Genomic DNA, 15,477 nt, shown 5'->3' with positions numbered 1-15,477 from the left:
CCCTTGGGGCTGGAGATGTCTCATTACTGCTTATTTTAACTTGATGCTCGAGGATTTGCCTGTCCTGGTGCTGGGATTCACCAGGCTTTGTCCCTCTGGTACTTCCTCCTGCTGAGCAGCTGCCTGGTGGGATGGACTTTTCCAGGGAGAAGCCAACCCAGAGCCCTTTTTCTCCCTGGAAATACAGAGCCCAGAGCGTTTCCTGGTGCGGCCTGGGGGGTTTTGGGGAGGTGTGTGGTGTGTGCCGGGGGAATCCTGGTCCCCTTGGTTTGGTCTCGCTTTGCATCCCAGTTGGGAATGATGGAGGGAGGGAGGGAGGAAGGGAGAGAGGGATGGGCCACCCCAGTGCCTGTGGTGGGGTTTGAGGAGCAACAAGGGCAGGAGGGAGCCGGGCCAAGGGCTGATGAGGCCACTGGTGCCTGGGGGGGCTGTGCCACGAGGAGGAGGAAAAAGTCTTTCCCAGCACGGGAACAGGCTCTGGTGGCTTTGCCCTGGTATCCATGTGGATTTTATCTGCCCAAGGGTGGGATTCCAGGGTTGTTCCATGAGGATGCTCCTATGGGGCTGGGCAAGGATCCACGGGAGTGGGTGGGTTTCCGTCGTGTCCCGTCCTTCAGCCCCGGCTCTGGGGAGCAGGGAACAAGCAGACCCCCCCCCCACCCCCCTGGGGAGGCACAGCCGGCTCTGTAATTAAGCCAAGTGGGAAAGGTTGCCATGGTACCAAAAGCAAAGAAACGAAGCTGCACCTTTATTGCTGCTCCGGAGCCTTCGGGCATTCCCAGCCCCTCTTCCAGGGGGTGGTGGGATCTGTGGGGCACAAGGGACCCTGATACCCCCTTGCCCTGTGTCAGTGGAGGGGCAGAGGCGTCAGGATGGGGCAGCAGGGCCCGGGGGTTGTGTCTTGTGTCTTCCACAGGGATGTGGGGTTGTCCCAAGGGGCTCCATCCTGCTTTCCCCCGTCCCTGCTGTGCCATGGGGCCTCATCCCTGTCTGTGCCCCCTGGGCTGCACTGCAGGTGGCTCATGGGGGGTTCTCTGAGGGGCTCATATGGACTCTGGCTTGGGGGGGGCTCCCCCAGCACCCCAGACCTGCTGGGTGAGTGTGTCCCCTGCACCCCAACATCCCTGTGCCTGCCCTGGTGGAGTTGGCTCCATCACGTCCCGTTGTCCTGGCAACGGGCAAGGATGCTGCTGAGCCAGCCCTGGCCGGTCCCCTCTGGCTGTGGGGGGCTGCCCTCACCCTGGAATGTCCCCCCTGCACCTGGATCTGAGGGTCCTGCTGCTTTTCCCAGCCAGCCAGTGAGGGAAAGTGTTTCTCCCCCCCCCCCAGGATGGTGGGGACTGTCCCCTCCTCACTCCTCAACTCGCTCCACACCCAGGACAGGGGTGAGTGGTGGCTTTCGTGTCCCTTTGTCCTGCCCAGCTTCTCAGGTTGAGGAGCAAAACAGGGGGACACGGGCACAGCCAGAGGCTCAGGGCTCTGGGTGTGATGAGCGGGACGAGCCTCAGCCATTCCCGTGTCTGTCTGGGATTTCTTTTCTCTGCCTCTGTCCCACATTCCGAGCCCGTTCCGTGCCCTCTCTCTGGCCTCGCGCTCCCGTTGCGTTTCTGCCGCGACAAAAATAGACGAAGAGGTGCTAAAATAGAATTAAGGATATGTAAATGCTGTTTGTGCTCGCCCTGTTGCCTCCTTCGTTTCAGCAGGAACGACGATTTTTCTGCCAACCTCAGCCCGAGGAGGCGATTTTGGATCAGGGAATGCTGGGACACGGAGCTGTGCCTGGGGGCGAGGAGCTGGGCTGCCTGGATGTGTGAACTCCCTTTGGCACCCATGACCCTTTTCCCAGAAGCTCCTATAAATACCGGTTTTCCACCCAAAATCGGCGAGCGGCACCACGGGCTCCCTTTGGCCACCCCATAGGGGGGGACGTGGAATCCCATTCCAAGGAATGTTTTGCTGTCAGGAGGAGGATGGGGAGAAGCAGGCTCAGCCCTGCAGCGCAGGGTTGGACTTCTGGTGGAGGGAGAGCTTCACAGCTCCGTTGATTCCTCCTCATGCGGCGAGGGGGGAATATCTCGGGAGCGCTGCCATGAATCTCGGGGAAGGAATTAAGCACTTTGAGAAGCTGGCAAAGATCCCTCTGGGAGCCCTGCGGCGGCTTCTTCAAACCCAGCCTTTTTCTCCCTCCCATCAGAAGTTGCAGGACGCGGTTGCTGTCGGTGCCAACGCCAATCCCTGCTCTGCTCCATGTGCTGCCCGCCCGGGTGGGCATTGCTCCATCCCAGGGAGATCTGGGAGCCCCCTAAATCCCCCTCAACAGCCACAGGCTCCCCTTCCCACCCCTTCTCCCCCGTTCTCCTTCTTCTCCCGGTCTGGTTTCTCTCTGGGAAGGCTGGGAGGGCTCGGGGCTGTGGGTGTGAGCTCTGCCAGTCGGCGCAGATGCTGTATTTGCTCACACAACAGCTCTGCCTCCCCCTCCAGATTTTGCCCTGGAAAACTAGGGCGCAGCCACGCTGCCCACGTCGTCTCCTCATCCCCCCCTCCCCGGCATCTGCTGCTCCTCGTGCTGGGGATGGGGGAGCAGGCGGGTCCCTCCCGGGGCTGGAATGCTCCAGCCATGGATTGGGGGGGGTTGGATTTGGGATGAAACCTGTGGCTCTGGCAAAACGCGGGCAGGGTGGCAGTGCCATCCTCGGTGTGCCAGCTTGGGAAGGGGCATCAAGGCATCACTGGGACCTCGCAGGTGTTTGCTCTGGATCCTCTCTCCCTGCCTCAGGACGGAGTGGAGCAGCAGGATGAGGTCCCAGCACGGCCGTGCACCCACCCACCGGCTCCCGACTCCGCACCGGGAGCGGTGCAGGGAGGCAGCACAATCTGCATGTAAATGGGGATATTTAAAGCCGGAGCCGGGTGGGAAGCGAAGGAATCAATTTCCCAAGTGGGAGGGCGGGGTGTTATTTTTATATATCACTGGATACGCAGCTTAAATCTGGCCCTGGGAGATGGAGGGGAAACGGGGCGGGTGGGGAAGGCAAATCGTGTCCCAGCGTTTTGGCTCTGCAGTTGCTGGATCCGGGAGAGTTGCCATGGCTGCCAGTCCCGGGCCGTGCCACGCTGTGCCCCTCTCCTGCCTGGGCCCGGGTGGGGTGGCAGGAGGGCACAGGGACCTGCCTGTGCCCTTGCTCGTGGCCCCATCAGGTCCGTGCCGGCGGCTGCCCTCGGCTCCGAGCATTCCCTGCACTCCAAAGCATCTCCACCTCTTTTTGTGCCATCGCCGGCCTCGGCCTGGATCTGTGGGTGTCCCCACAGAGCTGAGGATGCTTCTCCAGCAGCGCCGCCGGGTTTGGAGGTGGGCAGAGGCTCCTTTTGTGCTCACTGTTAATTAAGAGGATCATTCAGAGCCACTAGTAGTGTAGTGTGTTGTCTTATAATAGTTGTGATTCTGTCCCTGTGCCAGCTTCCATTAGCAACAAAACCCACTTATCTTGTTCTTCCCTATCTCTTCCCTTTATATTTTTATCCTCCCCTCTCCCTGCAAGTCTCTCTCTCTCTCTCCTCCTTTTTCAACCCCAGCACCGCAGTAATAATTCCACCAGTCGTCATCTCGGTTGACAAAACACTGTTGATGTGACAGCTCCGAGCTATGAAATCTCCGTTACCGCTCGATAATTAATTTACTAATTGCGTGCGCCGCTCCGCCATGGAGCTCGGAGCCAGCTCCGGGGCTGGCAGTGCCATCCTGACCTCGGGGTGCCCGGGGTGGTCCCCTGCCTTTGCTGGGGATCAGGGGATCTCCTTAGGGATGGGATTCCTCCAGGAGGTTGATGTTCAGTCGTGGGGAACGGGGGAAACTGGGGCGGAGGGAAGGGGATGGGGCTGGTGTGGGATGCAGTGGGGTCATGGGGGAGGCTGGTGTGCCCCACTACCCCCCAGCTCTCTGCCCGGGTGAGCTGCCAGCGCTGCCAGCCACGCTTGAGTGAGCCAACGTGTCATCTCCATCCTCTGTCTCACCGGAGAGGTTTCTAAACCGGTCCATCATTTGGAAAAAATAAAAAAGAGCCCTTTTTTTGCCTGTCTCCTGGATGGAAATATGGATATGTGCTTCACTCCCATCCCAGGTGTGGGGTGGGACCTGCCACTGCCTTCACACGGGATGAGGGGCAGGAGGTGTCCCCAAAAGCCCCTCCATCCATCCCTCTGGCACACCACAGCCAGCTGGTTTCCCATCCCATGTCTCCTGCCCCATGGGAAGGTGTTCTGGAGGCAGAGGGAAGGTCTCTCTTCCTGCCCATCCCCTTTCTAAACCAACTCAGAGACTGTCCATACCTCCTGCCCAGCCCCGTGCAGGGGAGCTGGGGCTCAGCAGAGCTGATGGTTCCCACGGGGGGATTTCAGTGGCTGTGAAATGGTTCGATTTTCCCCTGATTGCAAGAGTCAAAATGAACAAAGTCTGCCGGAGCCGCCGGAGCCAAGTGACATCTCTCACTTCGACATCGCCGCTTGTTCCGTTCCTGGAGGGAAATGTTGGGTTTTGCTTTTTTTTTTTGCTGATTTTTGTTGTTCCTTTTTATTTTTTTTCCCCTCCGTTGTCTCCAACCCCAGACGATGCTTTGTCATCTAAGGGAAAACTTCTCCAATGGGAGAGCTGGGGCAGCACCTCGGCTGTGCCCCTGCTTGGGGAGCAGCATTTGGGGATAAATCCTTCTGTTTGGGGTTAAACCTTCCTGTTTGGGGCTGTGTGGGGAGGAGAGACCCGACTTTGCTCCCCAACCCTCAGAGATTCTTCCATGGTGCCACTAGTTGGCATCAGGGACGGATGGCCCTGCGTGTGTCTTTGCATCCAGGGAGGTGACACGTGCTGGGATCATTGTAGGGAAAGGGAAACTGGGGTTGTGGGCAGGTGACCTGCAGGGCTACTTGGTGTCCTGGGCACCGGGTGTCACTGTCACAGCACGGCACAGCCACTTGACGGGGTGGGGGTGGGGGTTAAGTGTCCTGTCCCGATGCCAGGAACCTTCCAGGGCTGCCACCTCCTCGCTGGGTAAATAAATAACGTCTCGCCTCGGCCGCCGCGGGGCTGGTGCCGTGGTAATTGCTTTTTGGGAGATGCAATTACCAGGCAATGTTGTGGAACGTGTCGTGCCCCTGGACCGGCGCGATCTCCTGCCAGGAGCCGGCCTGGCCGAGGGTCGGGAGCTGGTGGCAGGTGGTGGCTTCCCTGAGGGCTTTAAAGGCATCACTGAGCTTTGGGTGCTGCTCATGGGGACCGTGGCACCGTCCTGGCCCAAACTGGGCTCCCTCTGCCACACGTTGGCATCCCCAAGGCCGGATCCAGCTTTTCCATTCCTTCCCCTTTCTCAGCAGCCAGAGCCCCCAAAACCTTCCTGCTTTAAATCCTCTGCTTTTCCACACTGAGGGGCCTTTGGGCCAGGGGGAGGCACCACACCGTGTTCCCCCCGTGTCATGTGGGCTCTGCCTGTGCTTATCACCTTCACCCAGAGCTTGGAAAACGCTGATTTGTAATTTGGGATGGGAGGGGAGGGCAGGGCGGGCCAGGGCAGGAGCGGCTGAAAGCCGAGGCTGTTTGGGTCCGTGAGTGATGGTTTTGAAGCACGAAGCTGTGGCTCTCAGCAGCTTTTGAAGCTTCGGGAAATTTGTCTTTTTGACTCTGCAAGGTGCTCAGGCGGGGAGGGAAATGCATTACAAGTTGAAAAGCTTTGAGAGCAGAGGGGAAATGTTACGTGATTCCAGCCCCGTTCCCTTCCAGCCAGAGGAACCCGGGGAACACGAGACATTGTATTCTCCACATTCCTTCCCTCCCTGTGCCCTGGGTGTCAATGTGCTTGTTCCTTCCCCACCTCCTGGAGCTGAGACCAGGAGCTGGTGGCTGTGGCACCTGCTTCCCAACCAGCCTGGCTTGGAGGGGTAAAGGGAACACTGGGATGGGGCTGGGGCACAGCCCAGATCCTGGTCAGGGATAAAGCCCTTCCCATCCTGAACATCCTGATGCTCCCCAGCCTCCTCCCTGGTGGGCTCTGCCCCCGTCAGAGGTGGGAAGGGACTTGAGAGGGGCTGGGGGGGTCTGATGCTGAGCATCCGGAGCATCCTGATGCTCTCCTGCCCTCTGGCAAAGCAGAGCTCTCTCCTGGGGGCAGCGGGGGGGCTGTGGGGGCTGTCCCTCGAGTGGGTACCGGGCTGGGGGGGTGGGAACCGTGCTGTGCTGAGCCTGCACAGCCCCACCAGGGAGCCTGGGAGCTCAGCATGACGCGTGGGGAGTCGAAAATAGACTCGGCGCCGGTTCGTTCATGATAATAAATGGGAGCAAATTGCAAACAGTGGGTAAGTGAGTGACAAACGCCGGTGTTTTAATGTCCTCACAAAAGACCCGTGTGTAAGTGGGACTTTGCATGAGTAATTCCATACATTTTTAATGGTGGACCCTGGGGGAGAATCAATCACGCGAGGCAGTTGAGTTTCCCTAATTCAAGGGAACACAAAGCAATTTGGCTTGATAAGCGCCAAGAGCGGCCCAGTTCCCCGCTCTGGGGAGGCTGCACAGAGCCTCTGGCTCCTCTCTCCCCCCCAACACAGCGACCTCTGCCCGGGAAACCTCCCTTTGGCAAAGCCCAGGACTCGCTGGCCGGGCTGGGGCCTCGCTGGGAAGGTTTCTCCAGCTGTTTTTGGAGGGCTTTGGGCATGGAAAAAATGCGCTCGGCTTGGCCTTGGGTCATCCACGCTGTGGAGGTGGGGCTGGGGGAGAGATGGGGACACTGGGATGAGGTTGTGCCTCAGGATGTGGGGTCTCAGCTGGCCACCAGCCTCCCTGCAGAGCTCTTGGGTTTTGGGAGCATCCTGAGGTTCCACTCCAGGCTCACCTGTGCATCTCTCCTCAGCCTTCCCGGAGAATCCGTCACAGCACCGGGGAGAGACTGAGGGGCAGGTGTGGCCAAGAATAGCTTTTTTGGGAAAAAAACCCGCCCTTATTGGTATTCTGGATGATCCCAGCTCCATTCATCTCCAGTGGCAGGGCACTTAGCACACATTAGCAGAGCTTCCCTGCGGAGTGAGAGTTCGGAGCAGCCCCTGGGTACCACCCCCGACACGGGGTGCTGCTCCCACAGCAGGACGGTGGCACTGGGGGCCAGTTAAGGGGAATTTCCCCCCTCCCCTGCGACTCCGAGGGCTCCACGTGGCCCTGCAGGTCCCCTGGCAGAAATGGCAGGAGCCTTTTCTGCACGGGCAAGCAGCAGGCAGGAGGTTTTTGTGGTGGAGTTGTGTCCCTGCAGGAGCCAAAGGCTAATGTGCTCCGGGGAGCTGCTCAGACTGGCTCTGGGGATATAGAGCACCTCATTTACAGGGGTGTTTTTTATGCTGCAGCGGAAGAAAGCAGCTGCTATCTGTACAAACAAAATTAGGCCAAAGGAGGAAAGTAATTTTGTAAAAGAAATAGGGAGATGCAGGGGGAGATGGATAGGAGACAGATGAATAAACACAATCTACATAGAAACTGATAAAAATTCAATTTCTGCTCACACAAGTCCCGGTCTCACTCACTCCCTTCCTCTCCTCCTCTTCACGCGCTCTCCGACGTTGTCTGCAGCCCTCGTGCATCCATCTGGGATGTGGGAGGCAAACACAATGATCCTATTCTGTCTTCAACATGCTGCAAAAATTGTCTTCGATTATGGCGCTTTAATTCCCTTGACTCCGGCTTTATGTTCAATATTTGTCCCTGGCAAGCAGTGGGTGCCAGGGCGGGCCCCAGGGGTGAGGGATCCTTCTGGGCATGACCCTGCTCCCACTGCAGTGATTCCAAGGAGTACCTGGATGGGGATTTGGGAGTGCAACCCCCATGGGATGAAGTGGGTTGGAAGGAATTGGCAGCTCCTGTGAGTGATCCATAATCCCCACGGGTCTGGCTTTATCCCTCTTCTCCCTGTGAACCTCCTGGATGTTTTTTAGTGCATTTACTGCCTTTTGATGTGGGTTATAAACAAAAAATAACGCGTCCAAAAATCTTCCTGGGGCCACCTGTGCCCCACACCAGTGGCTTGTCTGTGGGGCGGGATCGTGTGCAGCTGGAATGATGCTGGGAGGGAGGGGATGACCTTGGGCTCATCAGGGAAACCCTGGCTGGAAAATTCATCAGTGTGAGCTTAGGGACTGGCCACAGGTGGGCCTGGGAGCTGGAGCTGGCAGATAGGTCATGTTTGATCTGCTCCTCGTGCTGCTCTGGTGGCTCTGTGCCCGTCCTGGTGAGGAGGCAGCACTGCCTGGTCCCTGCCTGCTCCTCTGGATCCATGGCCAGCCCAGCACAGGCTCTTGGAGGAGACTTTTCCTGCCTCTTCCTTCACCCTCTGGTCATGGAGGGAGCATCTGGCCTGCTGATGGTCCCTTGAGGGGCATTTTTTGGCTCTGGGGGAACCAGCTGCGGTGGCTGTTGGATGCTAATGGTGGTGACCCCTCTGCCCTTCCCAAATCCAGGGCTATAAGGTCACTTGGAGGAGCAGGAGGCACACAGGGCTGAGTCACAGTGGGTCTGTTGGAGTGGGGCTGTCCCAGGGCGGGTTGCAGGTCCCACCTTCCCCTGACGCCCCTTCCACCTCCTTCTCTTCCCTTTTCCCACCGGAGCATCCCTGACCCAGCATCTGGCTCCAGATGCACTCCAAGGTGCTGCAGAGCCATGCCTGGAGCTGGGTACGGGCACATGGGGGGCTCTTGCATGTCCCCTGTAGGTGGGCACGTGGGGCACAGGGCTTTGCTCCGGCGTGGCCTGTCCCCACGGAGCGAGCGACGGCTCCGGGAGAGAGGGGATGGATCGATGGGAGCAAAGCGAATGCACTTTCCAGTCTGTTCAGAGGGCAATGGAGCGTGGAAACGGCCGTGCCAGGGGGAGTGGGGCACGTGCTGCTGGGGCACAGGAGGGCTGAGCCCTCCTCCTGCCATGCCCAGAGCTCCAGGGAGGCTGGACACAATCCTGCCGGGGGCTGAGCATCCCCATCTGAGCCTGGAGAGCTGGGGGCTGCTGCTCTCAGGAGTTACTGATTCCTCCTGTCCTGCTTCATCCCATGGGGCTGCATTCCCAAATCCCCATCCAGGTACTCCATAGCCCCGCTCCGTGGAATCACTGCAGTGGGAGCAGGGTCGTGCCCAGAAGGATCCCTCATCCCTGGGGCCATCCCACTCATGCTGGCAGCCACTGCTTGCCAGGGAAAAATATTGACTATAAAGCTGGAGTCAAGGGAATTGAAGGACCAAGGAGCATCCTCGTGGGTGTGAGACTTGCATCATCTCCAGAAATCCCTGCTAGGGGGGCACCCAGGAGCGGGTGCTCTGCCCTGGCTCCCGTCTCGGGCATTTGGGAGGCTCCATGCTCGGCATGGAGAGCTGGGAGAGGAGGCAGAGGGTGCAGGGCACCCACATCCCCCCTGCACACCCACGTCCCCCCTGCACACCCACGTGTGCGGAGGCTGAGCTGAGCTGCAGCCTGGTTTCCCTAGGAAACCAAGCAGAGCCCAAAATCCTGCGGGGAAGAGCTGGAGGGGCTCCAAAACGTGGCTGGAATAGCTCTGTGCCCAGGGAGCCTCGCTGTCCCACCCAGTGCTCTGGGGACACTGGGATGCTGATGGCAGTGGCAGTGTGGTGGCACTCGGGTGGCCGGGGGTGTGTGGGGGGCTGTGCTCAGCTGCAGTAGGGGGGCTTAGAGAAGGAGGTTTGGGGGTGAAACATTCCTTTTGGGTGCTTCCCTGGCACTCACAGGTGACCAGGATGGGGCAGTGTGGGGCTGTCACCAGCTCTGTGGGGCTGCCACCGGTGCTGGCATGTCCCTGCCGTGGCCTCATGCAGGATCAGGGATGCTCAAAGCTCACCCAGAGCATCCCCTCCTGAGGCACAGGGATTTTGGGTCTACTCCAGAGCCCCCAGCCCAGTGCAGCCTCTAACCCTGCTGCCACAGGAGCTGGGGGGGATATTTCCCCGGGAAGAGCCCTTGGATGAGGGGGAGGAAGGAGTGCACTGTTTCAGGGTCGGTCCTTGGGGACCAGGCAGGTGTGTGAGCAAAGAGCTTCTTACAGGTGGCTTCTCACCCTCACCCTGTGTGCTGCCTTTGTGCCAGCCCTCCTCCACCTCCTTCTCCTCCTCCTCCTCTTCCTACACCTCCTCTTTCACCTCCTCCTCTCCTCCTCCTCCTCCTCCACGGGCCTTTCGCACGCTGCCAAGTGAAGATGCATTTACCGGGCTGCACGCTCCAAAAGTTGCTATGCTCCCCTCCAGGCAATTAAAAGGAAGCTATTTCTCCTCAATCAGGCGTATTTGAATATGGAAATGATTTTTAATTACTCAGAGTCAATATCATTTTATCACTGAAATGTGTTTGAACGAGGTTCGCCGTATTTGCAGGGCGTCTAATAAGCCGAGTGCAAATTCACCGTGTTTTTACGTGTCCTGATGAGAAGGGGAAGGTGCTGCCCTTTGGAGGTTTCATTCCCAAGCTCCTGATGGGGCAGGAAATGCCAGTCCACCCCTGCCCTGCCGGGCAAAGGCAGAAGGAGGAGGCAGGGCAGGGGCCACCCGCCCGGTTGGGGACGCGGGGACGGCGCTGCCATCCCCGTCTCGCCCGGCCCTGAACATGCCCAGGGTCAGCTCCACACGGAGCTGATGACAGCGTTAGATCCCCGGCTATTGTCTCCTGATTAATTTGCTAATTATGTTCTGCTTTAATCCAAGGGCCTGGCGGCGGTGTGGAAATGTCAGGCACTTGTTTATGCCCCGGGTTGCTGGCGGAGTGACAGAGGCAGGATCCCAGAGGAGCCACACGTAACCTGGCCCCGCCGGCTCTGGCATCGCTGCCGCGGCTCCCACCGGGCCAGGACCGAGCTGCTGCCTCTGCCACTGCCTCCCCTGCAGCCCTGGGCCTGTCCCTTTGCCTCGGTTTCCCCCATGGAAGCTGAAAATGCCTGGGTCTGTCTCCCTGCATGTTCTGGGGTGGGGAGTGCTGGCACCGTGGCCACAGTGGCAGCTGTCACCAAGACTGTGGGGCTGTCACGGTGCTGGGCATGTCCCACCCTGCCTGCTGCCATGGCCCTGTGCAGGATTGGGGCCGCTCAGAGCTGACCCAGAGCATCCTCTCCTGAGCAACAGGGGGTTTGGGTCTATTCCAGAGCCCCCAGCCTGGTGCAGCCTGTAACCCAACTTCCATGGGGACTGGGAAGGCACATTTCCCTGTGGCAGGGACTGGTTGTGGTCCCTGTGCTTTTGTAGGGTTGTCACGGGGGGTGCAAAGCACACAGGACCCCAGGGAAAGGTGACCAGGGCAGCTTCCATTGTCTCCCACAGCATCCTGCATCCCAGTTCACGGCTTACTGGGAGGCACTGGGGCCCCAGCCCCCTGGGGGGAGATGCCACCCCCTTGCTGACGAGGGACGTCCCCAACATGCAACCTCTGGGTTTTCCTGCTGTGAAAACCCACCAGGTGCCAGGGTGGAACACGGAGCTCCTGCAAGGCCGAGCAGCTGATAAGAGCCCGCTGCAGCCGGGCTCTCTGCAGCCCTCATGTATATTAATCGAGATGAATATTTATGCAAAGTTCCTCTCTCTGTGAACGCTGCTCGAGTGCAGGCGTGATCTGGCCTCTGCTGCCGGGCTGGGCAGTGAGATGGCTCTGGTGGATGGAGGTGGAAAGGAGCTGGGGGTGGGATTGCTCCGTGCCAAGCTGCTCTGGCTCAGCTGGGATCTGGAGGGATTTATCCTTGCTGAAGCCCTGGGGTGGAGCAGGGCTGCTCTGTGGTGCATGGAGACCTGGAGGTGAAAATCCTGCAGTAGTCCAACCGATGCTGTGCTCGTCCCTCAGTCCTGCAGGCCCAGGAGGCAGTTCAGCACCTCACCAGGTAGAAACTCTCCCAGTTTCTCCCAGAAACTGTTCCCAGTGTCTCGATTCCTTCGTGCTGCCCTGGCTCGTGCCGAGGCATCACCTCTCCATTGGCACAGATGGACATGGATCAGCCTTGATCCATCCTTCAGTGCATAAAGAGCCTGGAAATACCAAAATGAAGATGCTGAGCTGAAATCCATCTTCCTGGGCACAGTGACCGCATCCATAGGTCTGGGAGCCATTTGGGACAGGCTGTTGGCTGCACCACCACGGCAGCGTCCTCCATCCGGAACAAACCCCAAAGTGAAATTTATTCCAGGGCTTGTTCACATCCTTCCTCTTCATCTCAGCACTTGGGCTTCCCTTGCTCTTTTTCCTTGGCTTTTCTCCCTGCCACCAGTAGCAGAAAACTCCATGTGAAGGGCCCCGGGAGGGAGCGGCGGCCGCGGGCAGCCGGCACAGGCTGGTACCTCCACCCTGGTGATGGGCACTGAGCAACTGGCAAAGGCTCCTCCGCCGGCACTTGCTGCCTCTTCCCATCAGGGCGGATTATCTTGCAACCCAAACTTCCCTGTTTATCGCCGGTTTTGTTTTTCCACTGGAGCAATTCGCGGCGAAGTTTTATGGGAAGCGGTTCAGACAAGCGGCTGCTGTTACCGGCTGCTCCGGGGCCTCGCCCCGTCGTTCCAGCCAAGGTGCTCCCGCTAAACCTTTCTGAAAAGGTGCTGCTCTGTGCCCTGCTCGGGGGAGATGGTCCCTGGGGATTGGGCCCGCCGGGGGTTGAGCATCCCCACATCCCCCAGGCCGGGAGCTGGATTTGACTCTTCCCTGAATCCTCACCCAGGGCTGGGCACAGAGCAGCTGCCACCTCGGTGACTCTCCCTGTCCCTGATTTCTGTGCCAAATGAAGGGGAAATAAGAGCTCTCTGTCGGAAGCACAGCAGTGCCGGGTGCCTGGGGAGTGCCCGGCCGGTCCCTGGCTGTCCCGGTGTGCCCGTTGCCCGTGGCAGTGCTCACCGTTCACCGTGGTGCCAGCTCCTGCACAGGATGGCAGCGGCACCGGGGGCCTCGTGTCAACCTGGCGGGTTATTATTGCCTTAATGGACAGGTCTGATTCCCATCCAGCCACCACCTCCGCACACGCTGCTCTAGTGGCAGCCTGGGCGATGCTCTGCTTGCACCGAGCCTGGGCCCCCTCCAATCCACAGGCCAAGAGTCCTGAGCAGTGTTTTCCCCACAGCCCAGCAGCTCACGGGGGTGAGGAGGAGGATGGGGGCTCTGGGCCCTCGTCCTGATCAGCTGAGGGCATGCTTTGTTTTGGCTGGGAGGGTCTCTAGTGCCTTCCCAAGCTCTGGCTGGGGGGGCTGGGGGAAGCTGAGCACACCTCTTGCCTCGCTTTCGGCTGGGGGTACGGTGGGAACGGAGCTCACGCTGTGCCGGGGGAGGTTTGCAGGGATGCAGCAGCAACGAGCAGCTCCTGAGAGCACCCAGTTGTCCTGGTAACAGTGGGTGCCTCCAGCTCCCACAGCTCAGCCCCCCCCCAGCACTGGAGCCCCTCAGCTGTGAGCAGAGTCCCACCTGGGGCAGAGGAGACTTGGCAGGGAGCTGACATGGAGGCTGGAAGGACTCGCTGGCTGGACAGGCAGCAGAAGGCACAGGGGATGTTCCGTGCGCAGCCACGGCCCGTGACCAGGCCTGGTGGCAGGTGGAACTTGTAGGGCAGTGATGCAAGCCAGGATGTGCCACAGCTGGCATTTGGGTCAGGGAAATGACCCAATACACAGGTGCTGTATCCCACATCACGTTCCCCATTGCATCCCATGTTGCATCCCATGTGACATCCCGCCTTCCTCGCAGGGCAGCGGTCGCTGGTGCAATCGATGCCTTTGGGAATTCCTGGTTCCCTCAACCATGCAGACCTGCTGGGCTGTGGGAGAAAACACCTCATGGGAAGCAGGGAGTGACCTGGGGAGCCGTGGGTTTGGGATTGTCCACCCGCAGAGCTGTGCTGAGCTGTATTTACAGAGCTGGGTTCGGGAATATCCTCCAGCTCTGTCGGAGCTAATGCTGCTTTTCTCCCCGGGATAAAGACCAGCCTGAAAAGCTGGTGTGCTTTCTTCCAGCCTTGACCCCGAGGGGATGAAGTGTCTGTCTGGGGACACTGTGTCAGGCTCAGTCCAGATGGAGGGCACGAGGGACAGATCTGTGCACCCCTGCGGTGGGTACAGCACTCACAGCACCGGGCAGGATGTGTCCAGCAGAGGTGGACAGGCAGCAGTGGGAATGTGCTGCATTCCCGCAGCGAGGCAGCCAGGCCGTGCCGCATCCCGCTGAGCTCCTCCTGCACGGCTGGGGCTCCGTGTGACCCCGTCCCCTCCAAGCCAGAGCTCCCGGTGCTCCCGGCGAGCTCTGCCCCAGGCAGCGTCGGGGCTGCAGTGGAGCCTCTGTGCTGGCGGCTCAGTCGCCCACGGACCACCAAGACACTCAGGTTTATCCCATCTGTGCACGGCCTTAAACATGTGAAACCGCAGCTCTGCAGCCCCCCAAACACCCCTGTGCCTCTGGGGGCCCCACGGGCTCCGTGTCACACGCGCTCGTGCCACGTTTGTGCAACCACGGGGTGTGACAGCCCCATCTCTCGGTATCCCTGAGTGCTGTGCCCCCTTCACCCCACACCTCCTGCACCCCACAGCCCCCTGCAACCCTGCAGAACACGCCACGCCGAGGCCTGCACGTGTGTGCAGGTGGGGAGAACACGCAGGGGGAGCTGCAGGGCTGCTGGTGGGGAGCACACACCCACCACACAGCCTGGGGTGCCCCACACACCCCGGGATGCCCCACACAGCTCTGGGGTGCCCCACACAGTCCTGGGGTGACCCACACAGCCCCGGGGTGCCCCACACAGCCCTGGGGTGCCCCACAGAGCCCCAGGGTGTCCCACACAGCCCCGGGGTGCCCCACACAGCTCTGGGGTGCCCCACACAGCTCTGGAGTGCCACGCACGTGCGTGTGCCACATCACAGCCACCCCCCCCCACGACGTGCACGCCTGCACCCCCACACCTCACCGAGCACTCACAGACCACCCCCCCCGTGTGCACCCCCCCAGCCGCGCACACACGGCCACAACCCCCACCCGTGCCCGCACCGACCCCCTCCAGCCGGGGCACAGCACCGTGTGCGTGTTCCCACCACATCCACGCGTGTCCGTGTGCATCACACATATCCCATCACACACATCCTCCCCTTCCCCGTGCACACCACCACCACCCCCCCCAGCGCTGCAGCATCCCGGGGGTCACCTCCCTGCACCCTCCCCTCCATCCACACTCCGGGGGGAGGCCGGAGGGGGGGGGCGGCGAAGGGAGGGGGTGTCGGGGGTGTGGGGGGTGTCCCCGCCGTGCCCGGTGCTGTCACACACCGCCCCGCTCCCGGCGCATGCAGCAAGTGCCCGAGCGGCGCGCGCCGCCGCCGCCCCCGCGCCCCCCGCTCCCCTCCTTCCCCTCCCCTCCCTCCCTCCCCTCCCTTCCCCTCTCCTCCCCTCCCCACCGCATCCGCCGCCGCCGCCGCCGCCGCCGCCACCGGGGCCCGGCGCTCTGCGCGCCCGCT

This window comes from Neopelma chrysocephalum, unplaced genomic scaffold (genome assembly GCF_003984885.1).
Source record: "Neopelma chrysocephalum unplaced genomic scaffold, ASM398488v2 Primary Assembly neopelma1_155, whole genome shotgun sequence".
Taxonomy (NCBI): Eukaryota; Metazoa; Chordata; class Aves; order Passeriformes; family Pipridae; genus Neopelma; species Neopelma chrysocephalum.
This window is presented reverse-complemented; position numbering follows the sequence as displayed.